Source organism: Trichosurus vulpecula, chromosome 4 (genome assembly GCF_011100635.1).
Source record: "Trichosurus vulpecula isolate mTriVul1 chromosome 4, mTriVul1.pri, whole genome shotgun sequence".
NCBI lineage: Eukaryota > Metazoa > Chordata > Mammalia > Diprotodontia > Phalangeridae > Trichosurus > Trichosurus vulpecula.
In genome coordinates, this window is record NC_050576.1 from 406,719,989 (window position 1) to 406,739,517 (window position 19,529).

At 37.3% G+C, this 19,529-nt stretch overlaps 1 protein-coding gene and 1 pseudogene across 1 annotated transcript in view; one reads left to right on the top strand and one right to left on the bottom strand.

Annotated features, from left to right (window-relative positions):
• ZNF654 (zinc finger protein 654) overlaps positions 1–19,529 on the bottom strand; it is a 122,786-nt gene that overhangs the window by 54,182 nt on the left and 49,075 nt on the right. The gene's annotated exons all lie outside the window — the stretch shown is intronic.
• Positions 3,705–4,271, top strand: LOC118845982 (annotated as a pseudogene).

The window sequence follows — 19,529 nt, forward strand, 5'->3', positions numbered from 1 at the left end:
AGGCCAGGTTTCAGTGATAATAGCTAATAATAGCTAACATTTCCATAGTGTATACTATGTGCCAGGCACTGTGCTAAGTGTGTTAGAATTATTATCTCAATGAATCCTCACAACCACCCTGGGAGGTAGGTGCTATTATTATCCCCATTTTACAGATCAGAAAACTGAGGCAAACAGAGGTTAAGTGACTTGTCCAAGGTCACACAGCTATTAGATAGCTGAAACTAGATTTGAATTTAGATCTTCCTGACTCTAGGCCTACTAATATATCCACTGTGCCACAAAAAAAAGTGATATAGGAATCTAAATTTAACACTTAAATATCTATTGCACTGTGAAAAAAATTTCTTAACTCTCATTTTGGAAATAGCCTAGGTAGTATGGACAAATCTTAGGACTACATATACTTCCAATATAAAATCTTGTAAGTCATCAATAAGAGCACACCAAAGAACTGTGTGCCACACTCCTATTTCTGTTTGCAAGTAAAGCCTGGAAACAATACAATATATATGAATCAAATCATGATTTTTAACTTTCTCTTTCTCTGCATATAAAAAATACTTAAAACTACACCTAAGCATTTTTCCAGAACTTTAATTTTCAGGTTTTCTCTTTCTTTTCTAACACAGCTCACTATTTTAGGTCTAGATTTGCACATACCCGCAAGTGAATAATTATAATCAATGATGGGTGTTTAACAACCATCAATCTCAAAACAAAAATGTAAATAGTACGCACTTTTAAGTTTCATCTACATCATTAACATGTTCCATAAAAACTCAAGAGCGTATGTAGTCTGACCTAGATTAAAATGGAATTGAGAAATATTTAACAAAATAAATAAATGAAAATACAATAGAACACATATAATATCAACATGTGACTTTCTAAATCAACATGAGACCACAGGGATCCACTTCTATTTAAGTTAGACACCAGTGGTCTAGACAATCAACAAAACAAGTCAAGTTGATTTGCAGTACTCACTGATTTGCAATATGTAAATGCTTACAATGAAAATTTAACATCTGGCTAAGGAGGATCCAGTACACCATGTAGTACAATCTTTGTGGGAGTATAATACCACCCTCTTTCTTTATATCATGCTTTACAGAGTTAGAAGGGGCTTCACTGGCAATCTAATCCAACTCATACCTGATCAAGCACCCTCTATAACACTTCCAACAAAAGGTCATCCAAATTCTGTTTGAAGATCTCTAATGATAGGGAACTTACTAGCTAGCCAGGCAACCAATTCCACTGTTGGACTCTAATTTCTTATGATGTTTCCCTTATAATGAGCTGAAACATGACTTTCTATACTTCGCACTATTGCTCCTGTTTCTGCCCTCTGAGCTATGCAGGAAAAGGGAACTCTCTCTTCTAGAGGGCAGATAGTCAAATACTTGAAGACAACTAGGAGACAATGAACACGGGACAGTAAGGCACAGTGAATGATCCACTTTGCAGCACATATGAAGGGGAAGTAGAATGAGACAAGGGTTAGGAAGTTAGACTGGAGGATAGAATCAAACTCATATATATGGAACACAATAGAGAGCTTTTGAAGAGAGGAGTGACATGATCATAGTTGTACATTTGAAAGACTACTTGGGCAAGAGTGAAACATGTAGACTGGAAGACCAACAGCTACAAAAATTGATTACAAATTGCTTGTCAACAAATCCTCTCCTTTGATCCTTAAAACAATCCTATAAAACAGACTACAAATATGTTTATTCATTCTCTCTCAAAGAAGTGTCTTGAACAAAAACACACAGCTAGCAAATGATAGCAGCAAGACTCAAGCCTGGCTCTTCAAACTTCATCCAAATCCAGTTCTTTCCAAATTCAATTCAATTCAACATGCCCTAAGTCTGACCCTGCCATTCCGCACTTAATGCCCCTTTGATAAACTATAAATTCATCAACTTGGCATTTAACGTCCTGTTCTATCTGGCTCCCTTCTCCCTTCCAAACTAATTTCGTACCTTACTACTCCCCTTCCCATAGCTGACTTTCAGCCAGATTGGCCTTCTTGCTCTTCCTAAAATGTCGCACTTCATTTCTTGCCTCTATAGCTCTGCCAGGCTGTCTGTCTCCTATGCCTGGAATTCCTCCTCACTTCTTCCTCTTACCTTGTAGTCAAGTCTAAGTTGAGGTGCTATGTTCTACTTTCCTATTCCCCTAAATTGTCAGTAATCTCTCACACCTCCACCTGTCTAATACTTCCATGAAATACCTTCCTTCAAGAGGTAAACTATTTGAAGGCAGGATTTCCGTTTTTGTCTTTGTATTTCCCAATATGAAGCACAATGCTTTGCAATTCAATACAACTAGCATTTATTAAGTACCTGCTACATGCAAGGTATTGTGCTAGATATTAGTAGCATACACAAAGGAAAATGACAAACATTCCCTGTCCTCAACTAGTTTGTATTCACATTATGGAATATGACCTCAATCACTAAGCACTGATTAAATGCTTGTTATATACCAGGCATTACTCCAGGTGACAGGGATAAGAAGGACAAAAATTCAACAGTCTCTACCTTTAGTGATGTCAAACTCAAATAGAAATGAGAGCCACTAACCCATACATAAGGATTCCCTGAAGGCCGCATACTGACTTAGTTATAAAACGTAAGTTATGTATGTTTTATATTTTTAATTTATTTTGTTAATTATGTCCCAATTACATTTTAATCTGGTTCAAGTCCCACGTCTGTACTCTCTATACAGAGTACCACTGTACTCAGTTATGCGCATGCGGGCGCAGGTGCGCACGCAGGCGCAGGCGCACACGCACGCACACACACACACACACACCAGGAAAGGCTTCATAGAAGAAATGGCATAAGCAGAGCTGGGAAGATGAGATTCTGAGAAGACAAGGAGCACAGGGAATATATTCTGAGAATGGTTGATGCAAATAACGGAATAAGGAAGAAGTGTGTCAATCTGTCAATTTTAAGGAAGTGATCCAGTTTGGCTAAAATATAGAATTTGTGAAAAAGAACACAGTCATTCCTCAACATTCACAGTTTTAGTTATTTGTGGATTGGCCACTGATAATCATAATGGGAATTTTGGAGATTGGTGGTGCACTGCCAAAAATCCCAGACTATTCACACACGTAAAGAAAACTTAAAAAAAAAAGTCATAAATGCTGCATGTCATTAATCTATATTATCATTTACTACCATAAATATACATACATAAATTTATTACGAACAGTTAAATTTTGTTACAAGTTTCAGTGTGCTAAAGAACTACCAGTCATCTAAACTCAGTCATGTGATTTTCTACCATAGTGATTATTGTATCTTGTACTTTTCAAAAGAGAAGAAATCCATAAAGCAGTTGCTGAAGCTATGCCGGCTGGAGCAAAGACTCTACATGGTGTATGAGACACTAATCTCTCTAGCGCAGAAACAACTTTTTTATGGGTGCAATGTGTTGTTTTACTTATGTGTTAAATATGATCAGAATTTTATATGATCAGAAGTTTAACGTATGCCATCTAGCTGTCAGAAATAGAGACCATAAGTCAAAATGGTTTTTGTAAACTTTATTGACCAGCAGGTGCTAGAAGTAGGCCTTTAATTATGGGTAGGTTTCCCTCTCCTCCTTCATTAGAAGCACAGAGGTCTGCATGGGGTCCAGTGTCCACCTGGCCATCCTTCAACCCCAGCCCCATTATGATCAAGGAGATCCTCATATTCAATAACCACTGGAAACCCTGACTCTTCAAGTTTTATCAGTCCTATAGTGAAGATGCAGAGCAACAAATTAAGGAAACTTTCCATCTGCCATTCAAACAAGATGAAAATGTTTGTCATTTCCTAGAAGTATGCATACTAATAAATGAAACTGATTTACAGGCACTAGACCAGCCTGTATTTTGTCATGCAGATTCTTCAGAAAGTGAACTTTTTGACCTAATATAAATATTCATAGAAACACTAGATAAGTATTTTGAAATGGTCTCTGTAAACATTTTCATGTTCCACGTAGACAAAGTCTACAATATTCTGGCAGAAATAGCAATGGAGTGAATGGTTTTAGAGACTAATAAAAATGAAATTGTTCCTCAAATTGATGCAACAAAATAAACCTGAAGCTGGCTTAGCAGAAGCTCCAGCTCAAGCAGTATTGGCTTTAAGGAATTGAATCTTTCTGTGACCCCAAGAAATATCAGCATTGGTGACATCACTATAAAATTGCAAAGACTTCCCCTTTTCCAAAAAAAGGCTACTCCCAGGTAAAATTCAGGGGGAAAAAGTCACCTCTATTTTCATGCAATTGTGTACCAAAAAAAAAAATTCTTAACTTTTGCTGTTGATTTAAGATACTACATGAAATTAGCATATTAGGATGAATATTGCTTTTGTCTTACAGAGTGATGTTAAAGGAAATGGGCAGTCTGTAATTTTTTTCTAATTTACATTCCTATGCCCTCATAAGACATATTCCTTTATTATGGATAGCCCAAAATACTGGGTATTTAGCATATTCTATGGAATTCTATGACTGAATCATTTCTTAACTCGTCCTATCATTTGTTATGACTAAACTATGTAAATATGTTGCATAAAAATATTTTGTTCTCTTACAGAAAAAATAAACTCCAAAATAACTGGACTTCTTTAAAAAAAAAAATGAGTAGGTTTTGGAGGGAAGCAAGCATTCCATAACAGGGAATAATATAAACAAAGGCAGTGAATCAGAAAAGCCCCAGATAAACTCAGGTAGGCCAATTTGGTGGCAGTAGAATGGAAGTGAACTACCAGAAGTAGAGGAAGTGGATATAACAGACAAGCTGATCAGAAGTCTGGCAGTGAGAGTTAGGAGAGTAAATAGTAGCCAGAGGGGTAGTATGAAATTAAACGTTTTCTCACCATAAAGGAGAGGAGATACATGACTTTTTTAAGTCAGAAGGGAAGAAGTCTTTTGAATAGGAAGGAATGAAGATGCTTTTAAAAATGCTTGTGGTTGGCAGAGAGGGGGAAGGGAAAGATAACTGAAATAATTAAATGAAGTCCAAATGGACAGAATCTAGAACCTGCACTCTGACCCTAAAAAGGAAACTTCACTCTTTAATACTGGAAAAAGAGAAGAGAAAATGAATGCAGAGAAAATTAATGAGCTATCTCAAGCCTCACTGCCTTGATCTCATCAGTCAGCAAAGTAGGAAATCTGAGGAGAATGGAAAAAGCTTGGGAAAGAGTTGTTTTAGGCAACATACTAAAGAATTAGTGAGTGGTTAATATACGGAATGACCAGCAACACTGAGGGGCTCAAATCTGTAAAGGGTTGAGTCAATACAGTTTCATATATAAACAACTAATTTAAACAAATAGAATAAAATATTCTTAAGAAATCTAATCTGATTTAAATTTTCTATCATGATTTGGAAGGCACTTAAGGATCGGCTGGAATAAATCCTTAAATTCATATACATTATTATCATCGTGGAATTTTCTCTCTCCCAGGACGATGACTGCTATATTTTGCTACAAATTGTAACTCAAGAACTCCTTTACCAGCAAACTATACGTATATTTTTCTAGTAAACATATTGTGTACTATAGTAAATAACAGATCAGCTAATTATTTCATAGCATGAAACACACTTAATTAACTTCATAGGTATATTCAGCTTACATTTTAAACCTTGATATAGATCTGAAGGCTCAAGAGACTCTGTCTGGATCCACAAAACCTACTATAGTCCACAACTACCTATGACTCTACTCTAGGTTCAGTTTCATCTGAAAATCTAGAAGACTTTCAAACTAGAAGGTAGGAGGGGAAGTATTTTGCATTATTAAGGTATATAAATCAAAATGAAATTATACATAAAACTCCTATATTATCTCCCAATCAAAAGGACCCCCAAAATGACATACTCACTTAAGACTAAAAAGACATAATATGAATGTCATAAACGAGCAAACCTTCTATCACAAGTTGTGCCTTACTAAATATTAGCTAATTCATATGAGAATGATTGGCAAACAGCTAATATTTCACCTGCAAAAATGTAGGGTGCCCACCAAAGGTATTTAGCACTGTCATGGAGAATATCCAGGTTAGACTCCAAATGAAAAAGGAATCCATTCACTGAGGTCACCTAGAAGCTTCTGCTTTCAAAGAACATCATTCCTACTGGATAAAGTCTATTTTAGAATGCCAATACTCTTCCACTGTCTTTTATGGTAGTGAATTATAAGATACCACAGACATCAAATAATAAAAGTTTCAGGTCAAAGCACAATACAGAAAGATAAATGGTGGACGTGAGTAGACTTGGATCACTGGAGATGTTATATAGGAGAAATGATGTAGATCTATGAAAGGATTGTTTGATTGAAAAAGAAAGTAGACTAGTGGAGTAACTGCAATATTATCTACCAGAGTTTCCCTGCCCTAGGGGAGGTTTTCCTAAGACTCTGTCTTGTACAAATTAGGTCAGTTTCTCTTTTAAAAAGTATTAAAACAAAATTAGAAATACTGAAAATCAAAGGGGAGATTTATAAAATTGAAACCAAGAGCTGCTTTTATGAAAAAAAAAAAAACAATAAAATTGATAAACCTTTGGTCAATTTGATTAAAAAAGAAAGAAGAAAACCAAATTACCAGTATCGATGAAAAGGGTGAATTCACCTCCAATGAAGAAGAAACTAAAACAATAATTAGGAGTTATTTTGCCCAACCGTATGCCCATAAATCTGACAACCTTAGGGATATGGATAAATATTTACAAAAATATAACTTGCCCAGGTTAACAGAGGAGGAAGTAAAATACCTAAATAACCCCATCTCAGAAAAAGAAATTGAGCAAGCCATTAATGAACTCCCTAGGAAAAAATCTCCAGGGCCGGTCACATGTGAATTTTATCAAATAAAGAACAATTAATTCCTGTACTTTACAGACTATTTGGGAAAATAGGTGAAGTCCTACCAAATTCTTTTTAGGACACAAATATGGTACTAATACCCAAACGAGGAAGAGTCAAAACAGAGAAAGAAAATTATAGACCAATTTCCCTAAATGAATATTGATGCAAAAATTTTAATTAAAATATGAGCAAAAAGAGTGCAGCAACTTATCACAAGAATAATACAGCATGACCAGGTAGGATTTATTCCAGGAGAGCAAGGCTGGTTCAGTATTAGCGTAACTGATCATATGAACAACAAAACTAGCAGAAACCATATGATCATCTCAATAGATGCAGAAAAAGCCTTCGACAAAATACGACACCTATTCCTATTAAAAACGCTAGAAAGCACAGAAATAAATAGAGCCTTCCCTAAAATTATAAGTAGCACATACCTAAAACAATCAACAAACGTTATTTGCAAGGGGGATAAACTAGATGCATTCCCACTATGATCAGGGGTGAAACAAGGATGTCCATTATCACCCCGAATACTCAATGTGGTACTAGAAATATTAGCTACAGCAATAAGAGAAGAAAAAAAATTGAAGGAATTAGAATAGGCAAAGAAGAAACTAAATTATCACTTTTTGCAGACGATATGATGATTTACTTAGAGAATCCTAGAGAATCAAGTAAAAAACTACTTGAAATAATAAATAACTTTAGCAAAGTTGCAGGACATAAAATAAATCCACATAAATCCTCGGCATTACTATACATTACTAACAAAGCCCAACAGCAAGAGACAGAAAGAGAAATTCCATTCAAAGTTACTGTAGACACTATAAAATATTTGGGAGTCTATCTGTCAAGACAAACCCAGGGCCTATATGAACACAATTACAAAAAACTTTTCATACAAATAAAGTCAGATCTAAATAAATGGAAAAATATCAGTTGCTCATGGTTAGGCTCAGCTAATACAATAAAAATGACAATTTTACATAAATTAATTTACTTATTCACTGCCCTGCCAATCAAACTACCCAAAAATCATTTTACAAACCTGGATAAAATAACAACAACATTCATCTGGAAGAACAAGAGGTCTAGAATATCTGGGGAATTAATTAAAAGAAATGCTAGGGAAGGTGGCCTAGCCATACCAGATATTAAACTGTACTATAAAGTAGCAGTCTTCAAAACTACTTGGTACTGGCTAAGAAACAGAGTTGTAGATCAGTGGAATAGGTTAGGTACACAAGATGCAGCAGTCCATGACTACAGCAATCTACTCTTTGATAAACCCAAAGAATCTAGGTTGTGGGTTAAAAATTCACAATTTCAAGAAGCTCATTCCGTGCCGGGGCGGAGCCAAGATGGCGGCTGGAAAGCAGGGACTTGTGTGAGCTCCCCGCCAGGTCTCTCCAAAAACCTATAAAAAATAGCTCTGAACAAATTCTAGAACTGCAGAACCCACAAAATAGCAGAATAAAGCAGGGATCCAGCCCAGCACAGCCCGGATGGTCGCTGGATGAGGTCTATCGTGCAAGGAGCAGAGGGGAGCGGAGCCCAGTGTGGGTGGTGGCAGGACCAACCAGACCAGGAGCCAGGCGGAACAGGCCCTAGCGCCCTGAATCAGTGAGCTGTGGCAGTTACCAGACTTCTCAACCCACAAAAACCAAAGACAACAGAGAAGGTGAATGGGAAAAGCTGCTGGGGACAGAGTGAAAAGAGTTCACAGTTCAGCCACCACCCCAGGGGCAGTGGGGGTGGTGCAGCTACAGAACTACAGCTGCAGTTGCTTCTGGCCCGAGGCCCACGTGGTGGGAGGAATTAAGTGGAGGATCAGAGCAGGAGGGCAGAGCCTGCTTAAGATTTGCGTCAGGTCCAGGTTGGCAGTTCTTGGGGAAGGAGGAGTGCTGGTGTGGCAGAGCTGGCTGTATAGAAATAGCTCTGAAATCAACGGTACATCCCCTCAAGCTTGAAACAAAAGTACTCTTTACTCTACAAGCAGTCAAACCCCGACGAAAAACTCAAGGGTCAAGTAAGTTGGCTGGGAACATGGCCAGGCAGCGAAAACGCTCAGTCTCAGACTTTGGAATCTTTCTTTGGTGACAAAGAAGACCAAAACATACAGACAGAAGAAGTCAACAAAGTCAAAACTACATCAAACAAAGTCAGACTACATCAAAAGCCTCCAAGAAAAACATGAACTGGTCTCAAGCCATGAAAGAGCTCAAAAAGGATTTGGAAAAGCAAGTTAGACATAGTAGAGGAAAAATTGGGAAGAGAAATGAGAAGGATGCAAGAACACCATGAAAAACAAGTCAATGATTTGCTAAAGGAGACCCAAAAAAATACTGAAAAAAATATTGAAGAAAACAACACCTTAAAAAATAGACTAACTCAAATGGCAAAAGAGCTCCAAAAAGCCAATGAGGAGAAGAATGCCTTGAAAGGCAGAATTAGCCAAATGGAAAAGGAGGTCCAAAAGACCACTGAAGAAAACACTACCTTAAAAATTAGATTGGAGCAAGTGGAAGCTAGGGACTTTATGAGAAATCAAGATATTATAAAACAGAACCAAAGGAATGAAAAAGTGGAAGACAATGTGAAATATCTCACTGGAAAAACCACTGACCTGGAATCCAGGAGAGACAATTTAAAAATTATTGGACTACCTGAAAGCCATGATCAAAAAAAGAGCCTAGATAACATCTTTCAAGAAATTATCAAGGAGAACTGCCCTGATATTCTAGAGTCAGAGGGTAAAATAGAAATTGAAAGAATCCACAGATTGCCTCCTCAAAAAGATCCCAAAAAGAATACTCCTAGGAATAAGAATTCACTATTTCACAGAGACTGCTGGGAAAATTGGAAAATGGTAGGGCAGAAACTGGGCACAGACCAATATCTTAGACTGTATACCAAAATAAAGTCAGAATGGGTTCAGGAATAAACGTTGATACTATAAGTAATTTAGGAGAGCAAGAAATAATTTACCTATCAGATTTATGGGAAAGCAAAGAATTCATGACACAACAAGGGATAGAGAGTATTACAAAATGCAAAATGGATAATTTTGATTATGTTCAATTGAAAAGTTTCTGTATAAAAAAAGCTAATGCAACAAAGATTAAGAGGGAAGTAGAAAACTGGGAGAAAATCTTTACAACCAGTGTCTCTGATAAAGGCCTCATCTCTAAAACATACAAGGAACTGAGCCAAATTTATAGGAATACAAGCCATTCTCCAATTGAGAAATGGTCAAAGGATATGAACAGACAGTTTTCAGAGGAAGAAATTAAAGATATCTATAGGCATATGAAAAGTGCTCGAAATCATTACTGATTAGAGAAATGCAAGTCAAAACAACTCTCAGGTACCACATCTCTCCTGTCAGATTGGCTAACATGACAAAACAGGAAAATGATAAATGCTGGAGAGGATGTAGGAAAATTGGAACACTGTTACATTGCTGGTGGAGTTGTGAACTGATCTAGCCATTCTGTAGAGCAACTTGGAACTATGCCCAAAGGGCTATAAAAATGTTCATACCCTTTGACCCAGCAATACCACTTTTAGGGCTGTATCCCAAAGAGATCCTACAAGTGGGAAAAGGACCCATATGTACAAAAACATTTATAGCGGCTCTTTTTGTGGTAGCAAAGAATTGGAAATCAAGGGGATGCCCATCAAATGGGCAATGACTGAACAAGTTGTGGTATATGAATGTAATGGAATAGTATTGTGCAATAATAAATGGGGAAGATACGGACTTCATCATAACCTGGAGAGACCTACATGATATAATGTTGAGTGAACGGAGCAGAACTAGGAGAACATTATACACAACCACAGATACATGGAGTCTGCGATGACAAACCTTGATAGACTTTGCTCTTCTCAGCAACACAAGGTTCAAAAACAACTCCAAAGGATTCATGATGGAGAGAGCTATGTACATCCAGAGAAAGAACTATGGAGTCTAAATGCAGACTGAGGCAAACTATTTGCTCTCTTTTTTTTTCCTCCTTGTTTTTTTTTTTTGGTTTTGTTTCTTCTTTCTCATGATTCATTCCATTCGTCATAATTCTTCTTTACAACTTGACTATTGTGTAAATAAGTTTAATGTGAAGTTATATGTGGAAGATATATCCAATTCCATGCTGTCTTAGGAGGGGGGGGAGAAAATCTAGAACTCAAAATCATGTGGAACTGAGTGTTGTATACTAAAAATAAAAAATCTTAATTAAAAAAAATAAAAATGAAAAAGATATCATGACTGAACGGATAAAAAAAACATGTGATCTGAGAGAGGAAAAAAAGCTAAATACCATCACTAGTCCCTCTTTGTTATTATTATTAATGGACTGCAACATTTGCTAAAAGCAATCGTAGTAGATAAAACTGTTGTATAACTGACTAATAATAATCATCAATAAAGAGAATAGATTTCTCATCTTAAAAAAAAAAAGTATTTTAACTGTCCTTGAGATTTGATCCATTGAAAGGACCAAATTTTTCTTTTCATTCAAGGTCTAACTTAAGGAGCACTTCCTCCTGAAGTCTTTCCTAAATCCCATAATACCCCCTTCCTACCCTTTAAAGTGATTTCTCTTCCCTAAAATTTTCTTAGAGCAAATGTCTGAGTTTCTAGTATCATATTCTGACTTTTATCAAACTTATCTCTATGGATTTTCTCCCATTTTGGATTTACAAGCTCCCTGAATGCAGAGGCCATACTGTTTTTTGTTTATGTTAACTATAGTGCCTTGCATATACTAGGAACTTAACAAATACTTGTTGAACTTTGACCAAAAGAGACCTCAATAGGCTGGAACAGTAGGCTGAAGAAAAAAAGGAAAATTTAACATAGATGAATGTAAAATCTCATACTTGGATTTAAAAATATCACTTGGACAAATACAAAATGGGAGAGATTGGCTAAAAAATTGCCCACATGAAAAAAGGACCCAATGATCATAGTGGATTGCAGGGACACTATGATGTAGATTAAAAAGCTAATATGATCTTATGTTTTATTCGCAAAAATATTATATTTACAATGAGAGATGACAGTCCTGATGCATTCTTTTCTGGTCAAATCACATTAACAGTATTAAGATCAGTTCTGGGTGCCCTATACTCTCACCCACTCAACCTAGAGAAGTAGGAAGTGTGATTAAGGTATAGTACACCTGGTCATTTGTCCCACAACAGCAGATAACTCATCTGCCATCTACTCTACTATCTCTATGGATAGCAAACTCCCACTATCTATTAATCTCTACTTGTAGGCACAAACTCTATCTCCACCTCCCACCCCATCTTCCTCAAGCCTACTCCATTAGTTTTCTACTTCAACTTTGCTCATCCCATCCACTGTGTCGTATGGAATTTCTATCACAAAATAAACAAATTTGCCCTCATTCTGGACCCTTTTCCCATACTTCTTCCATATATGCTCTCAGTGAGACCCAGCTTTCCTTAGACATCACTGTATCACTAGCCATCCTTTCCAACATTATTTGTACTCTTCCCTCCCCAACCCCAAATTTATACAAATTACAGTGGATGTTATATTCCAGACCCTAGGTCACACTCCCTCAATTCAAAAAATAAACACCCAGGTCACTGTCTTTCCTTGCCCCCCCCACAACTACTGTCATTATATTAGGGGGTCTTCAACATTCATGATGCTGCTTCCTCAACCATAACCTCCCAATTCTTTAATCTCCTCATATCCTATGACTTTCATTCCACATCAGGCACAAAGACAGATAGGCATACCCTAGATCTCACCATTACCCCTTGTTCCACTTCCTTGATCAATCTGGCATTACCCTTTCTAAGACCATAGCCTCCTATCACTCCATCTCTCCCTATGCTTAGCTCTATTGCCTGACCTTATTCCAGCCTCCAACCGTTTTTTAAAAAATTAATTTATTTTTAGTTTTCAACCTCCATTTCCATAAGTTTTCAATTTCTTCCCCCTCCCTCCCCTTTTCCTCCCCAAGACAGCATGCAATCTACTATGGGTTCTACACATACATTCCTATTAAACACATTTTCACATCAGTCATATTGCATAAAAGAATTACAAAGAATAGGAAAAACCATCTCTGAGAAAGAAAAACAAAACAAAATAAAAAAGAAAATAGTTTGCTTCGCTCTGCATTCCAACTCCACAGTTCTTTCTCTGGATGTGGATGGCATTTTCCATTATGAGTCCTGTGGAATTGTTTTAGGTCCTTGCATTGCTGAGATGGGATAAGTCTATCAAAATCAGTCATCGCACACTGTGGCTGTTACTGTGTACAGTGTCCTCCTGGTTCTGCTCACTTCACCCAGCATCAGTTCGTATATGTCTATATGTCTTTACAGGTTTTTCTGAAGTCTACCTGTTCATCATTTCTTATAGCACAACAGTATTCCATTTTATTCATATACAACTTGCCCAGCCATTCCCCAATTGATGGGTGTCCTCTCAATTTCCAGTTCTTGGCCACCACAAAAAGAGCTGCTATAAATGGTTTTGCATATGTGGGTCCTTTTCCCATCATTATGATCTCTTTGGGATACAGCCCTAGAAGAAGTATTGCTGGGTCAAAAGGATATACATAGTTTAACAGCCCTTTGGGCATAGTTCTAAATTGTTCTCCAGGATGCTCCAACCCTTTTTCCTCCTTTTTTAAAATAAAATTTTATTTTTCTCCAATTACATGAAAAACAATTTTTAACATTTGTATTTTTTTTTTAATTTGAGTTTCAAATTCTCTTTCTCCTTTCCTTCCCCCTTCCCTGAGATGGCAAACAATTTGATACAGGTCATACATGTGCATTCATGCAAAACACATTTGCATGTTGATCATATTGTAAAAGAAAACACAAACAAAAAAAATAAAATAGTATGCTTTAACCTGCATTCGGACTCTATCAGTTCTTTACCTAAAGGTGAACAGCATTTTTTCATCAAGAGTCCTTTGGATTATTGTCTTGGATCATTGTATTGCTAAGAATAGCTAAATCATTCACAGTCGATCATCGTACAATATTGCTGTAACTATATATAATGCTCTCCTGGTTCTGCTCGCTTCTCTCGGCATTAGTTCATGTAAGTCCAGATTTTTCTGAAAGCATCCTGCTCATCATTTCTTATGGCACAATAGTATTCCATTACAATCATATGCCACCACTTGTTCGGCCATTAACCACTGATGGGCATCCCCTCCATTTCTAATTCTTTGCTACCACAAAAAGAGCTGCTATAAATGTTTTTGTACAAATAGGTCCTTTTTTTGGAAGGGGATCTCTTTGGGAGCCTCCAATCTTTCTACTCCTTAGTGTTTTCTCAGACAATTACCAAAAGCTCTGATTTTTACTTCCTCCCTTCCCAATCTCACTTTTACAACTAATCAGTTCAATCAACTCCACATGCCTGCTACTCAAATCCCTTGTCATCTCATCCTGTCACCACTCATGCCTTCCCCCACAATTTGTCTACTGTGTTCTAATATATGTTCTGCTGGATGGAGTTGGAGGAAGAGTCACATAATTGTGCTGACACGGTACACAACAAATTTGTGTTGTCCAACTTTAACTGGGCCCTCATCGCAATATAGCAATTCTTTCATTCCTCTGTAATTGATTCCCTAGCTCACTACCCACAGACGCTATTCTAAATCCTTTTTTCTCTCCTCAAGCTTTCTGCCTCTTCCCTTACTCTTGCCCATACATTCAGCATGGGAGTTCACTACTGACTTTATAGAAAAAATTGAGGTCATTCACCATGAACCCCTTCATCTTCCCTCTCCATCTGAAAATCTTTTGTCGTCATCCCCCACTCTCTCCTTCATTTCATCCTGCACTGTTCATCAAATTGACCCATCAATTATTCCTCCCTCTAATCTTCAACCTCCTCCTATAAATTGGTTCCTTCTATATCACCTTTAAACATGCTCAAGTCTCCCCTGCTCCATTTCCTGAAAAGTCCCTCATGAGACCCTATCATCTCCTTAAACTATAGTTCTAGTTCTCTTCTACGTTTCTCAGCCAAACTTCCTCTCTACTCTTCAACCCTTTGCAATTTGGCTTCATTCTTCAACTGAAACTGCTTTCTCTAAAGTTATCAATGGTCTCTAATCAACAAATCTGATTGTCTTTTCTCATTCCTCATTCTGCTACACTTGACACTACTGACAACCCTCTCCGCCTGGACATTACCTCCTCCCTGGGTTTTCATGACGTTGCTCTATCCTGATTCTCTTTTACCTGCCTGCTCCTTAATCTTCTTTCCTGGTTCATCATCTATATCCTCTATATGTGGATGTTCTCCAAGGCCTGTCATGTGGCTTTTCTTCTTCTCCATATCCTCTTTTTTACTAATGTCATCAACTACCATGGGTTAATTTGTCATCTCTATTAAGATGATTTAATCTATATTTAGAGACCTAGTCTCTCCTCTACCTCCACTCCCTCATCACCAACTACTGGATATTCCAAAATGGATGTCTTGAAGACATCTAAAACTCAACATGTCCATAAAAGAATTTATCATTTTCTCTCTGAAACCTCCCTCTCTTCCAAACATTCCTACTTCTGCCAAAGGTACCACCATTCTTCTAGTCTCAGGTTCATAAGATGACCATTAATGTTTACTCTCACTCTGCCTCATTCCAGATAGCTAATCAATTGTTAAAAATTAGCATTTCTATCTCCATAACATCTCTATCTCATCCATTCTCTTTATTCACACAACCACTACCCTAGTTCAGACCCTTATTACCTCTTGCCTAGATTATTTCAATGGCCTCCTAATTGGTCACGCCACCTCAAATCTTTTCCCACTCTTACTATATAGCTGCCAAAATAATATTCCTTTCGGTAAGATCTGGCAATGTCGTTCACCTGCTCAATAAATTTCAGTGATTTCCCATTGCATCTAGATTGAAATATAAATTCCTTGTCTTAGCTTTTACTTATTGATTGACTGATTTGGAGGCAATCAGAATTAAGTGACTTGTCCAGGGTCACAGAGCTACTCAGTGTCTGAGGCCAAATTCAAACTCAGGTTTCCTGACTCCAGGACCAATGCGTTATCTACTGCACCACCTAGCTTCCCCCTCAGTTTAGTTTTTAAACCTCTTCACAATCTCTATTCAATCTATTCTTGCAGGTTCTTGTACTATACAATCCAGCTAACAAATAGCACTCTATCACTCATCACTTGATTCACCCCCTCCTCACACAATTCCTCTCTTTTAAAAGTACAAGCATCCCTTTTCCTGATCCCCCCATCAAAGAAAACACACAAAAAATTGTTAGTGCTCTGTTTTCCTAATTAGCTACCTTGTATTTAACTTTTGTGTATTTGTATTTATTCTATTAACATTCATTCAGTATATATTTATATATGTATATGTCTTCTTCAAATTCCCTAAGAGAAGAGACTATCTTATTCTTTGAATCCCTAGCATCTACTAGGTGCTAAACAAATGCTTGTTCATTGATTAACTGGTTGAAGTCTCAGCAAAGCCACCAATAAAATGAAAGCCAGGAGGACAGGACTCTATATCACACAAAGAACCTGCTGAGGGCATTAGGGTTGTTTAGCAGGGAGAAAACAAGTAAAGAAATTTCTTTATTGGCTAGAAGGGGTAGAGGGAGTGTTGAGGAGAGCAGAAATAATTGCTACCTTCAAAATCTGAAGAACTGTTGGGTTTTCATAGAAGAAATATAAGATTATCTCTGCTTGGCCTCTGGGGACAGTACAAAGACCAATGTGAAGAAGCCACGGAGTAGATTTCAGCCAAACAAAAACCAAAAAACTACGTAATCGTAATCATTAAAGCTATGCAAAAATAGAATGAGCCATCTCAGTGAATAGTGAGTTCCTGGTCATAGATGGGATGACCACTTGTTAAGGATGTTATAAAATGGGATTTTTTTATTTAGTCAAGTAGTTGCAATCTCCCTTCTGAATCTATAATTTTATGATTTGATAAAGTAATTCTACATGCAATAAACTTAATTAAATTTATCAATTGTATGCTGAGGAAATGGATGTTATAAAAACTTTATAATTCAATAAAATATTATTTAATATGATACAATGTGTTAGGGACTATGCCAAATTTTCAATAAGACACTTTTCAATAAGGAGTTCCAATACCCTTTGCTCCTCATTGCCGTTTCCCGGTTCTTCCTATCACAATCACTCAATAACCTTTTTTCCTTCTAGGTTCACTCAATCCATATTTACCACCCAACCAAAATTCTGGTAGCTGTTATCTCCGAACCTCAAGAATATTCCCCTTCTTTTCCTAATGAGTTCAGTGCCTATTTCACAATTCTCCTCTCCTCTCCAACTCCGGCCCTCCTAGTTAAGGGACTTCAACATACTTATTGATACTTCTTAAAACACCCTCATCTCCTAGTTCAAATTAAATAATTCTCTACAACCTACTCTTCCACCTCAGTCACACACACAAAAATGGTCATAGCCTTGATCAACCATCACCCACAAATACACCACTACCATGATCATGACCTCTTTAATGTACTTATCTGATCAAAATCTATTGGCTTTCCACTTCTCTTTCTGCCTTCCAACCCCAAATCCTGCTCTTCATTCACACCATCTACACCATGTAATCCCTCCACCCCTTGGTTCTCTCCCAGTGCATCACTCCTGCACTAGCTATACTAATAGTTGAGTATATAGCTAGCCAGTATAATAGCTGATTCTTTGGTGAACCACTTCAACTCTGCATTCTCCTCAAGTCCCTTGTCCCCTCCTTGTCCTATCACTGATCTTGCCCTAGAAAGCCTCAGCCCTCAATCAAGTTAACCAAAAGCAGTATCAGAAGTCCAAAAGCTGCCACTGTTCCCTGTCAATCAAAAACAATATCATAAGTGCATGAGACACTGTGTTACAATTAGATACATTACAAGAGAAATGAACATGCATGTGGAAACCCAAGCAAACACAAAGAGTTCACAATTCAAACAGCAGTTTGCATATTTATGAAACTTCAAACAAAGAGAAGAGGAGAAACAGAAATCTCCACTTAAATGGGAGTGGCAGAGGAGGAGAAATTATGAATAATTAAGACAGCAAAAGCCTTCTTTTCCCTTGAGAACTGCTGGACTGTGAAGTTATGATGGTCTGATTATCTACAAGGGTCCCTGCTGCACAAGAAGTTGCCCAGTCTAGTACAAACAGACTGGCACCTGTCTTGACTCCCAAGGAAACACAGGAAGTCCATCTTGGGGTACAAACAACAAACTATATCAGCAGGGGCAGGGGTGAGGGAGGGGGTGACTCTTCGTGCTTTAAATGTTCAGGACTTTTCGAATACAGTAGTCTGGTGTTTCTGGAAAATACAGCAACTCAAAAAGACAAGTTCAGGGGACCCCGTTAACAATCACTTCTAATTCCTGCTGCTTTCATGCCTACATGTGTGGCAGGACAAATCTGGAAAAAATTCTGAAACTGTGCTGACTAGATCCACTATAAATTTATGTCATATAATCTCAACTGTGTTCTCACTGTGGCTAAGCAATCCTTTTATATCTCATTAACTAATCTAATTAACTCACTAGCCCACTCACTTCAGCTCTTCCAAGCCTTTTTACACCTCTTTATCTCCCACTGGCTTCCCCAACCCTCTAGGTTGAGAACCCTGCCTCACATTTTACTGAAAAAATTGAGGCCATTCACCTAGAACTCCCTCTTCTCCTTTCTTCCTCATCTCACATCACATCATTTTCTGCCACCATCTCCTCCATCAACCCTGTCTCATATGAAGAGGTAGCCTTTCTTATCACCAAGGCTAACCCTTCTAAATGCACGAGTGATCACATTCCATTCCCTCTTGTCCAGCAGACTGCCTCCTCTATCATCCTCATATTCTCACTTATCTTCCCTTTCTACTGGCTCCTTTTACTTATAAATATACCATGTGTCCCCCATCCTCAAAAACCCTTCATTTGATTCATCCATTTTTTATAACTATTATTCCATAGCTTTCCTCCCTTTTGTGGATCAACTAACAAGAAAGCCACCTACAATAGATGCTTCCACTTCCTCTCCTCTCACTGTCTTTTTAACACTCTACTGTCTGGCTTCTGCCATCATCATTCAACTAAAACTGTTCTCTCCAGTTACTAATTGATAATTTCTTTGGGAAAGGCTTGATTTGAATCAATTGCATGGATAATACAATGGCAAAAATGATATTTTAATAACAAAAAAAAGAGCATTTACCTTTAAAGCTAGACTATTCAAAACACTGCTCCATTATTTTTCTATAATTAAGTATGCACCTAAAACTTATCCTAGACTTCCTGTAGCAAGAATAATCAAAATTCCAAACAGATTATACACCTGTAGTTAATGGCACCATTCCATTTAGGTCAGGAAACTTTGAATAAGGTTGATTTCTATTTAACACATACCACCCAGTTAACTGTAAGGGATGGGAAAGTCAAGAAATAAAACAAATTCTATTCTATAAAAATAGCTGTTGGACAGTTTTTTTTTTTAAATAATCCAGTATTAAGAGCTTTTTTCATGTGAGTAAAGGCTAAAGATCATGTGTTAGGTTATGGTTGACAAAACTTCACAGG